Below are 18,939 nucleotides of genomic sequence, written 5' to 3' on the forward strand. Positions count from 1 at the left end.
CCGAGTACCCCATAACCCTGGGCGACACAGCTTTTTCCTGGTGTCACGAACAGGATTGAACTGGACCCGGCCAAACAGAGTAACGTATGTCTTAACGACTGTCTTTTACGGGCTGTGTTTTATTGCTTGAAAAAACGCCGACATTTTGGTGTAAAAAGTAACTGCGCCACAGCAGTGAAAAAGGCGCGAAAAGAAACCCACGACTGCTGTAAGCACGGGCAGAAGGGGGCAGTAACCTGACCCGGAAGTTCCTGAAGTGCTCCAGTCCCGCAAGAGAGTGGTGAGAAATACCAAGGGGGAACGGAAAGATGAAGGTGTGACGCCCTGGGCAAGCCAGGGGTCACAGGTCACAACACCACCACACCCTACATCCCAGTTAGGAACACCAAGGCTACTAAAATCCTTGTTGCCTTCCTCCAGGGGCTGATGTTCACACCAGGGGGTGGGCCAGGCGGTTGGCTCCGCCCACCGAGGACTACACAGCCCTGGAGGTGGGAAGAACCAGTCAGTCAAGTGAGGGAAGTGAAAGTGAGAGGAAGCAAGATGGAGTTAAGCTAGGGAAGTGAAAGTAGAAGGAAGTGAAGTAGTAGTGGAGCAAAGAAGAAGAAAGTAAAAGTGAGAGCAGAAAGACCTGAAGTTAGTCCAGCTAAGTGCAGGACGGTGTCAGCAAGGTCAGCAACAGCGGTGATCGTCTGGAGGGGGACTGCTCAGAGGTTGCTGGAAGGACCGCGGACGGGTAGTGGCCCGGCGGTCTGGAGCAGTATACGAAGGACAGTCAGCACCAGGGCAGGAGCCTCTCGGACCCCGGCAAGGCTAGGAGTCGCCAGAATTTGCCGAATCCGTCAGTGAAGGGGACGTTGATCCCCCAACAACCAAGTCCCGACTGAAGGCAACAGTCCAACCATTGAGGAGAAACATCGCCACCGCCAGGGCACCAGTTTCTCAGGGCCAGCGCCTGCGGGAAAAGTAGGGCTCCTCCGGCCCATATCCAAGTCGGGGAGCGGGTTACCGTACCGGTGGGAACCCATCGCTACCAACACAGAAACACTAGGTGCAGGTCAAAGGGACATCACCGTTACCTACTGGGAGAGCAAGTGCAGCCGTCTGTGGGAACCGTCTTTCCAGCCGTGTGGTTTACCGTAAAACTGTGTCAACGTCTCAGGCTGAGTGAGTACCACGGTGCCGCAAGGCACAGCGCTGCCCCCGCGTCCCTGCGCCCACCAGGCCCTGCACCTTCCACTCCATCACTGGGCCCCGGGATCACCAACCCCTACTCACGGAGGGGCAACACAACACCTGGCTGCTCCGCATCACCACTCCCGGGATCCCCATATTGAGCAGCGGTGGTGCTACAAATCACCACAACCGTGGGTGGCGTCACGGACAATAAACCATCCCCACACCCAACAACCCCCCTTTTCACTCACGGGCGAGGAGCGCCGCTAGAGTCCCCGGGATCCGGCCCAACGCTCGAGCCACCGAGCAGCAGCAGGCCGCAGCAGCCGCGGCAGCCGGACCCGAGTAGCAGTAGGGAGAGTGCGGCGTCCCCTCCTCCGCCCGCGACAAAGGCGCATAATAGCGGGAATGCAGCTGGGCCGGCTCCGGTAGAGTAAGAGTCAGCGCCCAGAGCCGCATTGGTAACACCGATCATGCCGATCACCCTGCCGTATGTCCCCAGAGCGGCGTGGCTGCCCCAATATGATGGCAAACCGGACGCCTTACCTGGGTTTAAAAAGAAAATGTGCATCGTGTTGGATATGTATGCAATGACCGGTAAGCAACGAGCGTCTGTTGTGCTGGGACAGCTGACTGGTGCAGCAGAGCTGGAAGTAGAAACCTGGTCAGATGTGGATCAGGAATCAGTGCCCACCATCTTTGAAAAGTTAAAGATTGCTTTTGAAACCCGTACAGAGGCAGAGCTGAGTATGGGATTTTATAACTGCAGGCAGAGACCTCAGGATAGCATCAGAGACAATGCGTTAAGATTGCATGCAGCACTGCGGACCTTGAAACACATAGACCCCATTGGTGATCTGGCAGGGAACAAAATGATGGTCAAACAATTCCTGCTGAGGTTACAATCCATAGAGGACCACAAACAACTGCGCCTGTGGGTCCTAGAAAACCCGAACTTAGACTTTGATGTTCTGAAAGACCGGGCCATAAAAGCCCTGCAGTCTGCTGCAACCACAGACTCTGTTTCCCAGGCCTCGCAAGCCAGTACTTCGCCTCTGAGGATGGAACCCCCTTCCTCAACTGTGGTAGCAGCTAATGAGCAGGCTGAGCCCCCTGGTGCTCCAACTGACTTGTGTTCCCAGGTACAGCAGCTGAGCAAGGACGTCACTATGATCCTGAAAGTAATGCAGATCCAGCCAGAATCCAAGCCGTTGGAGAAGATCCAACTAGCCGACTGCCCTGAGGATGTTCCATGGATGCGAGGTAGGGAAGAAGAATTCCATCGTCCAGAGGGAGGAGCAGCGACCGCTACGACTCATCTGGACAACCTATCTGCCGTCGTTGCAACAAGGCCGGCCATTTTGGAAGCAGGTGTCCTTTAAACCGGCAAACCCTGGGGCCAAGGGCCAACCCCCAGGATTAAGATGATAAGGCCCATCTGACTGGTGAGACCGGAATGTAGGAGGACGATCGATTCTGTCCATCACCCTGGACGTAATTTCCACTTCTGCCTTGCTGGACACCGGCTCCCAGGTAACCACCATACCATATCTACTGTACAAAAGGTTTTGGTCAGATGCTGAACTTACCCGTCCGGACTCGGGCCTCACTATATATACTGTGAATGGACTACCAATAACTCAAGTTGGGTTTAAGGAAGTAACCATAAAAATGGGCATTGTAGAGTTAAAAGGCCAAGGCTTAATTGTAGTCGAAACTGATGTAAATGAGAGGAATCCGCAGGTGATTCTGGGTACCAATGTGATTGAAAATTGTTTAGACGTGTTTTTACTCCAAGAAATTGCTGATATTGCAGGTGCTGGGCAGCAGAGGGTTCTGCAGAGAGAAATTCGAGCCCTTCTACAAAAATGACAGGTAAACCTGTCTGGTGGAGAAATTAGTAATGTACGGTTGATAGACTCCGGTCCCATTGTAATACCTCCCAGAAGTGAAAATAATGATCTGGTGTCGGGTGACTATTGGCTCAAAAGGGCAGGACTACCAGGCAGTGGTGGAGCCCATCTATTCAGAAAATTGGGCCACGGTCCTGACAGGCAGGGGAGTGGTTGATGTCCACCATGGAAGAGTACCCATTGCCAAATTGTTCACCGTATCAGATAACTCCATCCAGACAGTGGAATCCCTGGTCCCACCAGATCTAGCGGAGGTTGACAACCCCCAAAAACAGTTAGGGGACTGGTGTCAGGAATTGCATGTAGGTACTGATTCCACCCCTACACACCAGAAACCCAGGGTTTACAGGGTAGTACAGGAATACGAGCAAGTCTTCAATGAAAACCCACTAGACTTTGGGAGGATCATAGGGGTACAACATCACATACCTACTGGGAATTACCCTCCCATTAAAGAAAGGTTCAGACCTATACCACCTAAGCATTACCAGTGTGCCAAAGAGATGTTAAGGAACATGAAGGAGGCTGGAGTTATCGAGACAGTTGTAGCCCCTGGGCAGCTCCATTGGTTCTAGTAAAGAAGAAGGATGGCACCATGAGGATGTGTGTGGACTATAGACAGATCAACCAGATAACACACAAAGATGCCTATCCACTACCCCGTATAGAGGAATCCCTGGCTGCATTGAAGGCTGTTAACTACTTTTCCACCTTAGATCTCTCCTTCAGACAGATGAAGTTAGCCCTGACTGGCAACGAGATTCTGGCGTATCCTGACTACAATCTACCCTTTGTGCTGTACACGGATGCCAGCAACGTGGGATTGGGAGCTGTGCTGTCCCAAGTGCAGAACAGTAAAGAGAGCGTGATTGCCTACGCAAGCAGGAAGCTTCGTCCTACAGAGAGGAACCCTGAGAATTACAGTTCCTTCAAGTTGGAATTCCTGACACTCGTCTGGGCTGTCACGGAGCGGTTCAAACACTATCTAGGCAGCCGCAAAGTTTACAGTTTTCACGGATAACAACCCTCTGACCCACCTGAATACAGCAAAATTGGGTGCACTGGAGCAACGTTGGGTGACTCGACTAGCAAACTATGATTTCACCATCAAGTATCGTGCTGGTCGCAATAATGCCAACGCATTATCCAGGATGCCTCACCTACCAGAGGAGGGAGAAGATGTGTTGGAAGAGATTGAATTGCCAGCTTTCCAACGCCCTAGTGCCTCCCAGTACCAGCAATCCTGTAATAACCATCAAGAAGCTGCATTAAACCCCTTACCTCATCACGGTTGGAAAGAAACCCAGGATGGTGACCCTGCAGTGAAGCTGGTCAAGGAACTGATCACCCAACCAGAGTCATACCTAGGACTTGATGCTCCACCTGGAGCCCAACAGTTGTGGAAAGACAGAGGCAGGTTATGCATCCACTGATGTAAACTGTGCAGAAGTGTTACCAACCCTAAGACTCATGAAAGAGTGTGTCAAGTGGTAATACCGAAAAGCCACATCCAGATAGTGTTGCAAGCATATCATGATCGAGCAGGACACTTTGGCTGGAAGAAGTTGGAAGCATTGCTGCGTGATGACCAGTTCTATTGGATTGGAATGAGGAACTCCATAGAAAACTGGTGCAGAAACTGTGGCCTCTGTGCTCTGAGAAGAAAGGATCGAGACAGTCAAAGAGTACCACTGCAGCCCATTGTTACAAAACAGCCGTTGGAGCTTGTAGCCCTGGATCATGTGAAGCTGACACCCAGTCGAACAGGCTACACCTATGCACTCACGATGGTGGATCATTACTCCAGGTTCTTAGTGGTTGTCCCCGTCAAGGACTTCACAGCAAAAACTGCAGCCAAAGCATTTCAAGCACATTTCTGCAGACCACATGGATATCCTGAACAGGTGTTAACAGACCAAGGACCTGCATTTGAAGCTGAGATATTCCAGGAGTTCTGCAACTTGTACGGATGCAAGAAGATTTGTACCACCCCTTACCATGCACAAACCAATGGCATGTGTGAAAGAATAAATAAAATCGTCATTGAATTGCTGAAGACTCTCCCACTAGAGGAAAGAAACCAGTGGCCAGAGAAGGTACCTGACCTAGTGGATATCTACAATAACATCCCGGTAAGTTCAACAAACTGTACGCCAGCATATCTCATGAGAGCGAGACATGGAAGACAACTAGTTGATCTTGAAATGGAAGTTGTCATGCCAGAACTGGATTCATCAGAGAGTGACTGGAATACTACTCGTCAAGCGCATTATAAGAAAATACAAGAGTCTGTTGAAAAGAGTTTGAACCAGAGTCAAGAAAAACAAGAGAAGGACTTTATTAAGAAAGCAAAAGCTGATCTATTAATACCCGGAGAAATAGTTCTGAAAAGGAAGAGAAGAGTTCACAAACTCGATGATCAGTGGGAAGCAGAACCCTACACAGTGCTACCTTCTAACACAAATAACGAGAAAGCATATGCAATTACCAAAGATAAAGGAAAAACTACGTGCACAGTATCCAGGGACCATTTGAAAAAATGTTCAGAACATTTAAAACCTCAAGATGAGATTTCCAGTATACCTGAAGTGCAAAAACCAAAAGAAAAGCTCATATACACAATAGTTGGAGACTTTCCTGAGAGCTGGCCTAAATACAACGGAGCCATAATTGTACCAGTGATTACATTTCCACAACCAGTGGAAGACGTCATTCTAGAAGAAGTAATCCCAGCTCCAGAAGAACTACCTGCCGTAGTAACACCAGAGGAGCCTACAAATAGTATCTCTGTCAGTCAAACCAGAAGATTGAGAAGTGACAGACAAACACTAAAGGCCCCGTCACACTAAGCAACATCGCTAGCAACATCGCTGCTAACGAACAACTTTTGTGACGTTGCTAGCGATGTTGCTGTGTGTGACATCCAGCAACAACCTGGCCCCTGCTGTGAGGTCGTTGGTTGTTGCTGAATGTCCTGGGCCATTTTTTAGTTGTTGCTGTCCCGCTGTGAAGCACAGATCGCTGTGTGTGACAACGAGACAGCAACAACTAAATGTGCAGGCAGCAGGAGCCGGCTTCTGCGGAGGCTGGTAACCACAGTAAACATCGGGTAACCAAGAAGCCCTGTCCTTGGTTACCCGATATTTACCTTTGTTACCAGCCTCCCGCTCTCACTGTCAGTGCCGGCTCCTGCTCTGTGCACATTTAGCTGCAGCACACATCTGGTAATTAACCCGATGTGTGCTGTAGCTAGGAGAGCAAGGAGCAAGCGCTAAGCATTGTGCGCTGCTCCCTGCTCTGTGCACATTTAGCTGCAGCACACATCGGGTAATTAACCCGATGTGTGCTGTAACTAGGAGAGCAGGGAGCCAGCGCTCAGTGTGCGCTGCTCCCTGCTCTCTGCACTTGTAGCTCCGTGCGGTGGTAACCAAGGTAAATATCGGGTTGGTTACCCGATATTTACCTTAGTTACCAAGCGCAGCATCTTCCACGCGGCGCTGGGGGCTGGTCACTGGTTGCTGGTGAGCTCACCAGCAACTCGTGTAGCGACGCTCCAGCGATCCCTGCCAGGTCAGGTTGCTGGTGGGATCGCTGGACCGTCGCAGTGTGACATCTCACCAGCAACCTCCTAGCAACTTACCAGCGATCCCTATCGTTGTTGGGATCGCTGGTAAGTTGCTTAGTGTGACGGTACCTTTAGTTCACTTAGAGACACTAGAGTGACACAGACACCGGATACCAGAGTACTACAAAGTTGACACACCAGTGTTACATAGATCTGTCCGTAGCAACCTAGGTCAACCTCCGCTCAGGTACAGAAAATAAAGTCTACAAAGCTAAATGTACATAAAGTTAAATGTAAATATGTAAAAATGTAAATGTCAATTTAATCTGCTTATTGAATGTTTTGATAAAAATGGACAATAGAAAGTAAAAGGTTGCAACATTGTATTTACCAGTTTTATTTGATTTGATAAAAATAGACCCAGGCTGCAGGAATGGCAGCAGGCAAAAACTTTACCTGTAAAAAAGGTTGCATCAGTTGTGCATCGCCAGAGTACAACCAGAGGACCCTGTTAAGCACCGCCACCAAGGAGAGGAAGATTGGAGGAAAGGTCTGGGACAGAGAAACCGGTGACCTGCCTCCTTAGGGGGTTCTGGGACTAGGACCTTTGGGTGGTGGGTGAAGGGAGAGGGATACTCCAGTTGGAAATGTTAGAGCCTGAAACTCCCCTGTGTGGGAAGACCTGTTATGTTTGTTTATATGTAAAATAAAAAGTGTAACCTGTATCACTTGCAGCACGAGGACATGCTGGAATTAACCAAGAGGGAATGTAGCGCCCCTGAAGCCATCAGGGAGCTACAAGGTATTGCATCCCCACCAGGATGCAGGGCCTACCCCCTAGGGACCCAGAATACCAGTGCCGGTAACACACAAACACTCCAGAAAATCCCAGTTTTTCCCCAATCATCCCCCATAGAATGGTACAAGGCTAGGGGCGGACCAATGGATGGTCACCTAGATGTGGAGCCACCCCAGTCCACTAGACAACCAAGTGGGATGGGCAGACAGACAGTCAGACAGTGAAGGAGACACAGTAATGGTGGAAATAGAGGAGAGTGTGTCGGACTGCCAGGAGTGAACAGTGACCTGAGGACCCAGGTGGTTAGTTGCCTGTGGAGTACAGCGGAGTAGTCCCGGAACTACGCACTGACGGGGTACAGAATCCTAGGTCAGGCAAAAGCTCCAGGCAGACCTGATAAAATCTGCACAGTGAGGGGACCATCAAGCACCTCACTGACCTTGAAGTTGACCAGAGACTCCAACCCCACAGGGTTCACGCTATCTTCATATGGACGGATGAAGAAGACAACTAGGAGGGGACCCCCAGCTGCTCTACGTCACGGGGACCCACCAACCAAAGACAGGTGCAGGGGAAAGAAGCTACCAGGTCACTAAACCGGCACTGGAACTAAGGAGACCTGCGGTTAAGACCAGCCAGCCTCGGGTGACCAGTTACCAGTTTGCAGTGAGTAAAAAGAATCAGTTACACCAAACTCCTGTTGTGGCCTACCTTCTTTTCACACCCACCTGCAACACCTATCCTCTGGGGCCTGGCCCTGCTTGCGGGGGGCTACCATCCAGGCTGCTACTAACACCAGCCCCAGTAGTGAACATTGAGCAGCGGCGGCTCCATCCACTTAGCCGCAACACCGCAAGTGGCGTCACGTATAAACTTTATTCAACAATCCTTTGTAAATATCCCCTTTTCAAAAAGCACAAGGTCACAGAACCAGGCAACAGCCACCAAAGTGACATTCCCCAGTTGTACACCGCCTGGGACCAAGTACCCCATAACCCTGGGCGACACACTAATGACCCTCATCTCCCACTCTGCTGCGAGTGTGAGCAGAGAGTCGGGTGACTGTGATTTGATCTTGCGATCGGATCACAGCTGCAGAGGAAAGGGAGGGATTACTCTCTCCATCTCCATAGTCAACCTGTGCGTATATCGCACTGCACTTATATGCCATCAAGTGCAATCCGATGTTTCTTTCGCACCCATAGACTTGTAAAGGTGCAAGTGATCAGAGACACATAGACAATCGCAGCATGTCTGATTAGGGCTGAGGAAAACCTCGCAGATGTCAGCTGCAGCATTGTCTTAAATGGAGCCCATTTTCTCGCATTGCACTTGGCGAGTCATACGCCAGTGTGACCTTAAGTGCAATACTACCAAAATACGAATGAAATGTATGAAATTACTTTGCAAAAAGTAATAAAAATGCCTTAAAACATTCTCTCTCTTATTATTCTGGTGTGACGCCCTGGGCAAGCCAGGGGTCACAGGTAATGACATCACCACACCCTACACCCCGGTTAGGCATGTCGCGGGCGGAGGAGGGGACACCGCGCTCTCCCACTGCTAGGGTCCGGCTGCCGCGGCTGCTGCGGCCTGCTGCTGCTCGGTGGCTCGAGCGTTGGGCCGGATCCCGGGGACTCTAGCGGCGCTCCTCGCTCGTGAGTGAAAGGGGTTTTTTTGGGTGTGGGGATTGTTTATTATTGTCCGTGACGCCACCCACGGTTGTGGTGATTTGTGGACACCACTGCTGCTCTGTATGGGGATCCCGGGAAGGATGGTATGGAGCAGCCAGTTGTTGTGTTGCCCCTCCGTGGGTAGGGGTTGGTGATCTCAGGGCTCAGGGGGAAGTTGAGAGATGCAGGGCCTGGTGGGCGCAGGGACGCGGGGGGCAGCGCTGTGCCTTCCGGCACTGTGGTACTCACTCAGCCTGAGACGGTGACACAGTTCTCGGTAAAACACACGGCTGGAAAGACGGTTCCCACAGACAGCTGCACTTGCTCTCCCAGTAGGTAACGGTGATGTCCCTTTGTCCTGCACCTAATGTTCTTGTGTTGGTAGCGATGGGTTCCCACCGGTAACCCGCTCCCCGGCTTGGATATGGGCCGGAGGAGCCCTACTTTGCCCGCAGACGCTGGCCCCGAGGAACTGGTGCCCTGGCGGTGGCGGTGTTCCCCCTTAATGGTTGGACTGTTGCCTTCAATCGGGACTTGGTTGTTGGGAGACAGACGTCCCCTTCACTGACGGATTTGGCAAATTATGGCGACTCCTAGCCTTGCCGGGGTCCGAGAGGCCCCTGCCCTGGTGCTGACTGTCCTTCGTATACTGCTCCAGACTGCCGGGCCACTACCCGTCCGCGGTCCTTCCAGCAACCTCCGAGCAGTCCCTCTCCAGACAATCACCGCTGTTGCTGACCTTGCTGACACTGTCCTGCACTTAGCCGGACCAACTTCAGGTCTCTCTACGCTCACTTTTACTCTTTTCTTCTTTGCTCCACTACTACTTCACTTCCTTCTACTTTCACTTGCTTAGCTTAACTGCCTGGTTCTTCCCGCCTCCAGGGCTGTGAACTCCTCGGTGGGCGGGTGCCAACCACCTGGCCCACCCCCTGGTGTGAACATCAGCCCCTGGAGGAAGGCAACAAGGATTTTAGTAGCTTTGGTGTTCCTAACTGGGATGTAGGATGTGGTGGTGTTGTGACCTGTGACCCCTGGCTTGCCCAGGGCGTCACAGGCACATCAAAGCTAGATGTCAATCCTTGTTGCCTTCCCCAGGGGCTGATGTCCACACCAGGGGGTGGAGCCAGGCAGTTGGTCTCCACCCACCAAGGAGTTCACAGTCCTGGAGGAGGGAAAACACAGGCAGTGAAAGGGGGAGTTGAGCTCAGGCAGAGCTTGAGGGCAGGAGAGTTAGAGTAAGAGTTAGAGTGAAGCTAAGGAAGTGAGAGGAGTTGAGTGGTAGAGGAGCAAGTGTGAGGAGAAAAGTGACGGCAACAGAGCCTGAAGTTGGTCCGGGTGTGTGGCCCGGACGGAGACAGCAAGGTTAGCAGAAGGCGGTGACCGTCTGCAGGAGTGGCCTATCGTAGGTGCCGTGAGGACCGTGGACGGGTGGTGACCCGGCGGTACTGGACCGGTACACAAGGAGAAGCCAGCACCATTGGCAGGGGCCTTTCGGATCCCGGCAAGGCTAGGAGTTGCCGTAAATTTGCCAAATTCATCAATGAAGGGGACCTCCGGGTTTCCAAACAACTAAGTCCCGATTGAAGGCAACAGTCCAACCATATGAGAGAGACACCGCCACCGCACCAGTTTCTCAGGGCCAGCGCCTGCGGGCAAAGAGGGGCTCCTCCGGCCCATATCAAAGTCGGGGAGCGGGTTACCGGTGGGAACCCATCGCTACCAACATTACACAAGGTGCAGGGAAAGAGACAGTCACCGTTAACTACCGGGGAAAAGCAACAGCAGCCGTCCGTGGGAACCGTCTTTCCAGCCGTGTGTTTTACCGAGAACTGTGTCACCGTCTCAGGCTGAGTGAGTACCACCGTGCCGTGAGGCACAGCGCTGCCCCCCCGCGACCCTGCACCTCACCAGGCCCCGCACCTGGCCTGCCATCCCTCATCCTCCACCCCATCACTGGGCCCCGGGACAACCAACCCCTACCCACGGAGGGGAGAACTAACAACTCTGCTGCTCCCTGTCACCGCTCCCGGGATCCCCATACAGAGCAGCGGTGGTGTTACCAAAAATCACCACAACCGTGGGTGGCGTCACGGACAATAAATCCCCAAAACCAAACCCCTTTTCACTCACGGGCGAGGAGCGCCGCTCGAGTCCCCGGGATCCGGCCCATCGCTCGAGCCACCGAGCAGCAGCGGCCGCAGCAGCAGCGGCAGCCGGACCCGAGCAGTGGGAGAGCGCAGCGTCCCCTCCTCCGCCCGCGACACTGGCATTTTGCAAATATAAATAATTTTGTTTCCTAACTGAGCTGAAATGGGAAAGGTTTATTCTAATTTCATGTCAGATTGTGAGAAAAACATGCAGATGTGTCTTTATAGATAGTGGAGGGAAATTTCTGGTTCAACTGTACCTCTGTGTGTGTACATAGCTGTGTGAGTATATGCCTCTGTGTGTCTATATGCCTATGTGTTTATATACCTCTGTGTGTGTACTAGTGGACACAGACAGAAAAGGGCCACTGTATGCGAACAGTACATGGGCCCTTTGTAGTTCATTAGCTAATCAAAATGCACAATTTCAACTGCTTTTAAGGTAGTAATGGGCCCCCCAACCTCTTGGGCCCCTGTTTGAACCAATCATGTCAGTCCCTGTGTAAATGCCTATGTGTGTACATGCCTCTGTGTGTGTACAGTATATGCCTCTAGTGTATATACCAGTGTGTGTACATGCCTCTCTGTGTGTATATACTCATTTTTGTGTATAAATGCCTCTGGTTGTGTTATGTGTACACTGTGTGCAGAATTATAAGGCAAGTTGTATTTTAGAGGATTTTTATTATTATTGATCAACAACTATGTTCTCAATCAACCCAAAAGACTCATAAATATCAAAGCTTAATATTTTTGGAAGTTGGAGTGGGTTTTTTTAGATTTGGCTATCTTAGGAGATATCTGTTTGTGCAGGCAACTATTACTGTGCAGAATTATTAGGCAACTGAATAAAAACCAGATATATTTCCATCTCACTTGTTTATTTTCACCAGGTAAACCAATATAACTGCACAAAATTTAGAAATAAACATTTCTGACATGCAAAAACAAAACCCAAAAAAATTAGTGACTAATGTAGCCACCTTTCTTTATGATGACACTCAACAGCCTACCATCCATAGATTCTCAGTTGCTTGATCTGTTTACGATCAACATTGCATGCAGCAGCCACCACAGCCTCCAGACACTGTTCCGAGAGGTGTACTGTTTTCCCTCCCTGTAGATCTCACATTTTATGAGGGACCACAGGTTATCTATGGGGTTCAGATCAGGTGAACAGGGGGGCCATGTCATTGTTTTTTCATCTTTTAGACCTTTACTGGCCAGCCACGCTGTGGAGTAGTTGGATGCCTGTGATGGAGCATTGTCCTGCATGAAAATCATGTTTTTCTTGAATAATACCGACTTCTTCCTGTACCACTGCTTGAAGAAGTTGTCTTCCAGAAACTGGCAGTAGGTCTGGGAGTTGAGCTTCACTCCATCCTCAACCCGAAAATGTCCCACAAGTTCATCTTTGATGATACCAGCCCATACCAGTACCCCACCTCCAGCTTGCTGGCGTCTGAGTCGGAGTGGAGCTCTCTGCCCTTTACTGATCCAGCCTCTGGCCCATCCATCTGGCCCATCAAGAGTCACTCTCATTTCATCAGTCCATAAAACCTTTGAAAAATCAGTCTTAAGATATTTCTTGGCCCAGTCTTGACATTTTAGCTTATGTTTCTTGTTCAGAGGTGGTGGTTTTTCAGCCTTCCTTACCTTGGCCATGTCCCTGAGTATGACATACCTTGTGCTCTTTGATACTCCAGTAACGTTGCAGCTCTGAAATATGGACAAACTGGTGGCAAATGGCATCTTGGCAGCTTCACGCTTGATTTTCCTCAATTCATGGGCAGTTATTTTGCGCCTTTCTTGCCCAACACGCTTCTTGCGACCCTGTTGGCTATTTGCCATGAATTGCTTGATTGTTCAGTGATCACGCTTCAAAAGTTTGTCAATTACAATTTCATCCCTCTGCAAGACATCTCACAATTTAGGACTTTTCAGAGCCTGTCAAATCTCTCTTCTGACCCATTCTGTCAAAGGAAAGGAAGTTGCCTAATAATTAAGCACACCTTATATAGGGTGTTGATGTCATTACACCACACCCCTCCTCATTACAGAGATGCACATCACCTGGTTTACTTAATTGGTAGTTGGCACTCAAGCCTATACAGCTTGGACTAGGACAACATGTCTAAAAATTATCATGTGATCAAAATACTCATCTGCCTAATAATTCTGCACACAGTGTATATACGGTACTTCTGTGTAAACACCCGTTTGTGTATATACCTCTGTGTGTATATACCCGTGTATACTTCTGTGTATGTGTGTATATTTCTCTGTGTGTGCTTGCTTTTTTTTTATGTGAACATGCCTCTCTGTGTTTATATACCACTGTGTTGTGTACACACTTCTCTGTGTATATACGTGTGTGTGTATGCCTCTGTGTGTGTATGCCTCTGTGTGTGTATGCCTCTGTGTGTGTATGCCTCTGTGTGTATGCCTCTGTGTGTGTATGCCTCTGTGTGTGTATGCCTCTGTGTGTGTATGCCTCTGTGTGTGTATGCTTCTGTGTGTGTATGCCTCTGTGTGTGTATGCCTCTGTGTGTGTATGCCTCTGTGTGTGTATGCTTCTGTGTGTGTATGCCTCTGTGTGTGTATGCCTCTGTGTGTGTATGCCTCTGTGTGTGTATGCCTCTGTGTGTGTATGCCTCTGTGTGTGTATGCTTCTGTGTGTGTATGCCTCTGTGTGTGTATGCCTCTGTGTGTGTATGCCTCTGTGTGTGTATGCCTCTGTGTGTGTATGCTTCTGTGTGTGTATGCCTCTGTGTGTGTATGCCTCTGTGTGTGTATGCTTCTGTGTGTGTATGCCTCTGTGTGTGTATGCCTCTGTGTGTGTATGCCTCTGTGTGTGTATGCTTCTGTGTGTATGCCTCTGTGTGTGTATGCCTCTGTGTGTGTATGCCTCTGTGTGTGTATGCTTCTGTGTGTGTATGCCTCTGTGTGTGTATGCCTCTGTGTGTGTATGCCTCTGTGTGTGTATGCTTCTGTGTGTGTATGCCTCTGTGTGTGTATGCCTCTGTGTGTGTATGCCTCTGTGTGTGTATGCTTCTGTGTGTGTGTATGCCTCTCTGTGTATATGCCTCTGTGTGTGTATGCCTCTGTGTGTGTATGCCTCTGTGTGTGTATGCCTCTCTGTGTGTGTATGCCTCTCTGTGTGTGTATGCCTCCGTGTGTGTATGCCTCTCCGTGTGTGTATGCCTCTCTGTGTGTGTATGCCTCCGTGTGTGTATGCCTCCGTGTTTGTGTACAGCCTGTGTGTGGAGCCGCCCGTGCTTTGTGCCGGTCGCTCTCCCGGCTCCTGACACTTCGTGTGTAGGGGTAATGTCGCGCCTGCGCAGTGCCCCTCCCGCCCCTGAGCTGGGTACAGGGAGAGGAGCGGCCGGAGCTCAGTGCTGAGTGCCCGGTGTGGAGTCCGCAGCTCCGGCGCTCCGTCCTCGCTCACACACCGCGGTCCGGGGCTGCTCCGCTCCCGGGATGTGCTGCTGACCTGCTCACACTGCTGAGCTCCGGGGACATTGCGGCTCGGAGATTCCGGCGCTCGGAAGTTCAGCGCACCCCGGGGAATAAGAGGAGCTGTCTGGGCATGGAGCTCCCGCCTGTCCCGGCTGCCCCACACCCGTCCGGGTGAGATCGGTGAGAGTTTGTCACTTTGTGTCACCAGCATAATCATCAGTGTTTAGTGTGTATTTGTGTGTGGAGTACAGCCCTCATCATGTCTGTGGGACCAGGGTGGGCGCACTCCTCCCTGGACTTGTGGGGGGATTGTGGGATGTGTGCTGTGGTCTGGTGCTGAGTGGTGGGTACACTGTGGGAATAAAGGGTGGGTACACTGTGGGCATACAGGGTTTGTGTACAGCGTGGATACTCTGGGCAGACAATGTGGGTACACTGTAGCTATACTGGGCATACAGGGTGAGTACACTGTGGGTACATTATGGGCATACAGGGTTTGTGTACAGCGTGGATACTCTGGGCAGACAATGTGGGTACACTGTAGCTATACTGGGCATACAGGGTGAATACACTGTGGGTACATTATGGGCATACAGGGTTTGTGTACAGCGTGGATACTCTGGGCAGACAATGTGGGTACACTGTAGCTATACTGGGCATACAGGGTGAATACACTGTGGGTACATTATGGGCATACAGGGTTTGTGTACAGCGTGGATACTCTGGGCAGACAATGTGGGTACACTGTAGCTATACTGGGCATACAGGGTGAATACACTGGGTACATTATGGGCATACAGCATGCCATCAGATGGGCATGGAGCGCCCCTGCAAACATCTATTTATGGTACTCGCTGTGAGACTAGAAGCAGTGCAGATATTCTGGACCATTAAGTGTTAATATTCGTCCCCTGATCCCTCGTGTGCAGCCAGAGGGTCTCCTGTTTGTGTGGCAGGGATGCGTCTGGGTGCTGGCAGATGCCGGTGTGCCCGGCTGTCCTGGGTGGAGGAGGAGGTGTCCCTGGGGTACTTGTACATTTGGGGTTAGGGCTGAACCTTGTGCACAGCAGCCGCTCAGACCCCGGTGTCATTAGCCCCGGCATCTGCTTCATCTCTGGGATTGGTACTGTTTACAGCCGCTCATTATACAATTGTTTGTGCCATCAAATTATGCAACGGTTTAATAGTGACCGTGTGGTGTCCTAGTTGTGAGTGACCCCATTCAGGGCGTTATACCGGAGCCTTCAGAGGAGCGTTCGGCTTTGGAGGGGTTTGTTTTGGACGCTCCTGGTGGGTTTTGGTGGCCCATACGCCTGGTAGTATATGTGGACTTCATGTCTCTGATCTGCTCCAACAAGAAGTCACCGTGATCTGAGGATGTAAATTATGATCAGGGGAATCTGTGCCAGTGGCCGGAAAATCTGGACCTTCCCTGAAACGATTCTCGCCCGTCAGCTATTAATATGGCTGCCTGGAGTCCTAACAAGGGTCGTGTTGGCATCGTCAGACCTAGGTTGGTGCAGAAGAGAATATTCCTGGCCATGAGACATGGGTGAGGGTGCCAGCTTCCAGATATCTACTACTATGTGCCAAAGGATGCTGTGCTGGAGACTCTGCTCATGCCCGGGCATTGGAGATGTCTCAGGGTTGTAGGGGTCTATTCTTTCTGTCTGGACTGGTAAAAGCAGTGGTTGTATTGGTGCCAAAACTAAGGATTTCCTTCGTGTTTTAGATCAGATGATCGGTGTCTGGTCGGTGTCAGATTTTACCATCCAAGGCTTTTATTCTTTGCATGTGAGAAGTTTCCTCAACTTTTCTTATCAAATATGGGAATCGGACACCAAACAGATGGCATCCGAGTGCTGTCCGCTTATTATTTATACACTTGCATTTTCAAGATTGACCCTTGACTAGGATCAAAATCGGACATGTCTCCATGTTTTGGTGAAGAACACTCAGTTCCTAAAAATACACAGATGTGAACAGCCCATAGAGTATAATGGGTATGAGTTCTATCCATGAAAAACACAAACTCATTCATGAAAAGCTGACATCTGACTGAGCCCTAACCCCCTTAGGCTACATCCACATCTGCATTTAGACTTCCCATTATTAGGGACAGACAAACTGAATTATTAATGATCAAAATGCGTTTGTTTCATAATTGAATACAAATGGAAGCAAAGTGACGCCATTAATTCTTATGGGGTCTGTCTGTGTCCCGTTGGGTCAGTTTTCAGGATGGTATAAAAAGTGCAGCGTGCAGAACCTTTCTGTCTGGATAATGTTGGATTTCAGACAAAACCCGTAGTAGCCAATGGGGTCAGTCCTCCCGCTGGAACCGATTATGTAACGGATCTGTTTTGGACATTAATTCTGTATGTTCCTCAGAATAGCATCGCTGTGGGGCTCAGTCACACACGGCAGACTCGTTTCATACATATCTGCTACTAGTACAACCCATTCCACACGTGTGTGTCTATATTTCTGCACTTTCCAGAATCGGGATCGGGTGTGTTCACACTGTTTCTTAGGCTACTTTCACACATCAGGTTTTTTGGCATCAGGCACAATCTGGCGTGTGCCTAAAGCAACGGATCCGGCGCAGAATATGCAAAAAACGGATGCGCCGGATCCTTTTTATGGATCCGGTATACCTGATCCGTCAAAAAAACGGATCCGGCGCATCCGGTTTTGCATCTGTTTCGTCCGTTTTTGTTGCTGGATCTGTTTTTTTTACAATAAATTGGAGCATGCGCAGTTTAAAAAAACAGATCTGGCGGCCACATCCGTTTTTTTGCCGCACTACACCATAGGCTTCCATTGTAAATCGCGCCGGATCCGGCGTCCATAGGCTTCCATTGTAAATCACGCCGTATCGTGCTGGATACGGCGCAATGCGTTTTTTTGCCAGAGACAAATAACGTTACAAGAGACGTTCCATCCGGCCGCCGCATTAGCCAATTATGACAGATCCGGCAAAAGCCGGATGCAACGCAAGGCCATCAGGCACAGTCCGGCACTAATACAAATCAATGGGGATAAAACAGATCTGGCGCCGGATCTGTTTTAGCCATTTTTTTTCCGGATTGTGCCTGATGGAAAAAAAACTGATGTGTGAAAGTAGCCTTATCCCTCGCAGTCAATACCTGTTTCCTCAAGTAGAAGATGCGTCAGGAATTACTCTGCTCTCCTGAAACATTTTTTTTGTTAATATCTTTTTTAGTTTCTTGGAGAGCTTTGTTAATGGTTTTATTGGTGTTTTTCTAGTGTATTTATAAATCTATTAAACAATGTTACAATGTTTATAAAACAATAAATAAAATGTTTATAAAACAATGAATAAGGTGGCCAGGCGTCTCCCAGGTTTTTTTCTAGCATTCTCATGTACTAAGCGTTTTCCTAGTGGTAAAAAAAACCTGAAGAGCGGACGGATCACTTCTTTTAACCACTTTATATTTTTGGAAGCCTTGAAGCGGCGCTCAGAAGCCTGAACATCAGAGCAGCGAGTCGCCTCTCACACAGACGAGTAGGAAGATTCTTTTGAGCATTTTCTTTCCAGCAGTTTTCAAAGAGAACCCTCTCAAAAAGTGACAAAAAAAGATTGTTTGACCATATCCTTGCAAATTTTGGGTTATCTTGCCGATATTCCGCAGTGCTTACACTTATTCCTCCCTTTATATTATCTCCAGCGTAAAGTGACATGGTTTTGATCCACAGTTGGGTCCATTACATTACAGATTCTTTTTTTTCTGCATTGTGTAAATTAAATTTGGTGACATCCCATCCACAGCGCTGCTAGTGTAATCCATAGCAGAAAATCCACTGATTATTTGCCCTGGGGGGATGGTACCTCTAGGGGTTCTGCCCCAATTACAACGTTCGGGACTGATGACGATAACTAAGCAATGCAGTTTCCGATCTTCGTTAGTCCCATAGGACGGCAGTGCACGTGCTCCATTGTGTGATTTCTTTTTCCTGCCCAAAAAAGAATCAGATCTCATAAGAAAATGTATCAGAGATGTGAACAGAAGGCGTCTCGCTGTTTCATTGTGTGCCATGATACCGTGCTGTGCCCAGGGCTGGCATATAATGGTGTTTTCAGGGCTATACATGACTCAGACTGGGCACTGTCCATATTGGCAGATATATTCTGGTTCGATCCAACAGCGCAGCCCAAGGTGTGTGTACAAATGTGTGTAAC

General features: G+C 49.7%; 1 protein-coding gene across 1 annotated transcript in view; it reads left to right on the forward strand.

Moving 5' to 3' along the window:
• The first annotated feature begins 14,638 nt into the window (after positions 1–14,638).
• The window catches only part of C7H3orf70 (chromosome 7 C3orf70 homolog), a 122,316-nt gene continuing 118,015 nt past the window's right edge, over positions 14,639–18,939 (forward strand). Inside the window, exon 1 of the mRNA XM_075317596.1 lies at positions 14,639–14,915. The gene's annotated coding sequence lies outside the window, so the exon portion shown is untranslated. The remainder of the gene's footprint in view (positions 14,916–18,939) is intronic.

This window comes from Anomaloglossus baeobatrachus, chromosome 7 (genome assembly GCF_048569485.1).
Source record: "Anomaloglossus baeobatrachus isolate aAnoBae1 chromosome 7, aAnoBae1.hap1, whole genome shotgun sequence".
NCBI lineage: Eukaryota > Metazoa > Chordata > Amphibia > Anura > Aromobatidae > Anomaloglossus > Anomaloglossus baeobatrachus.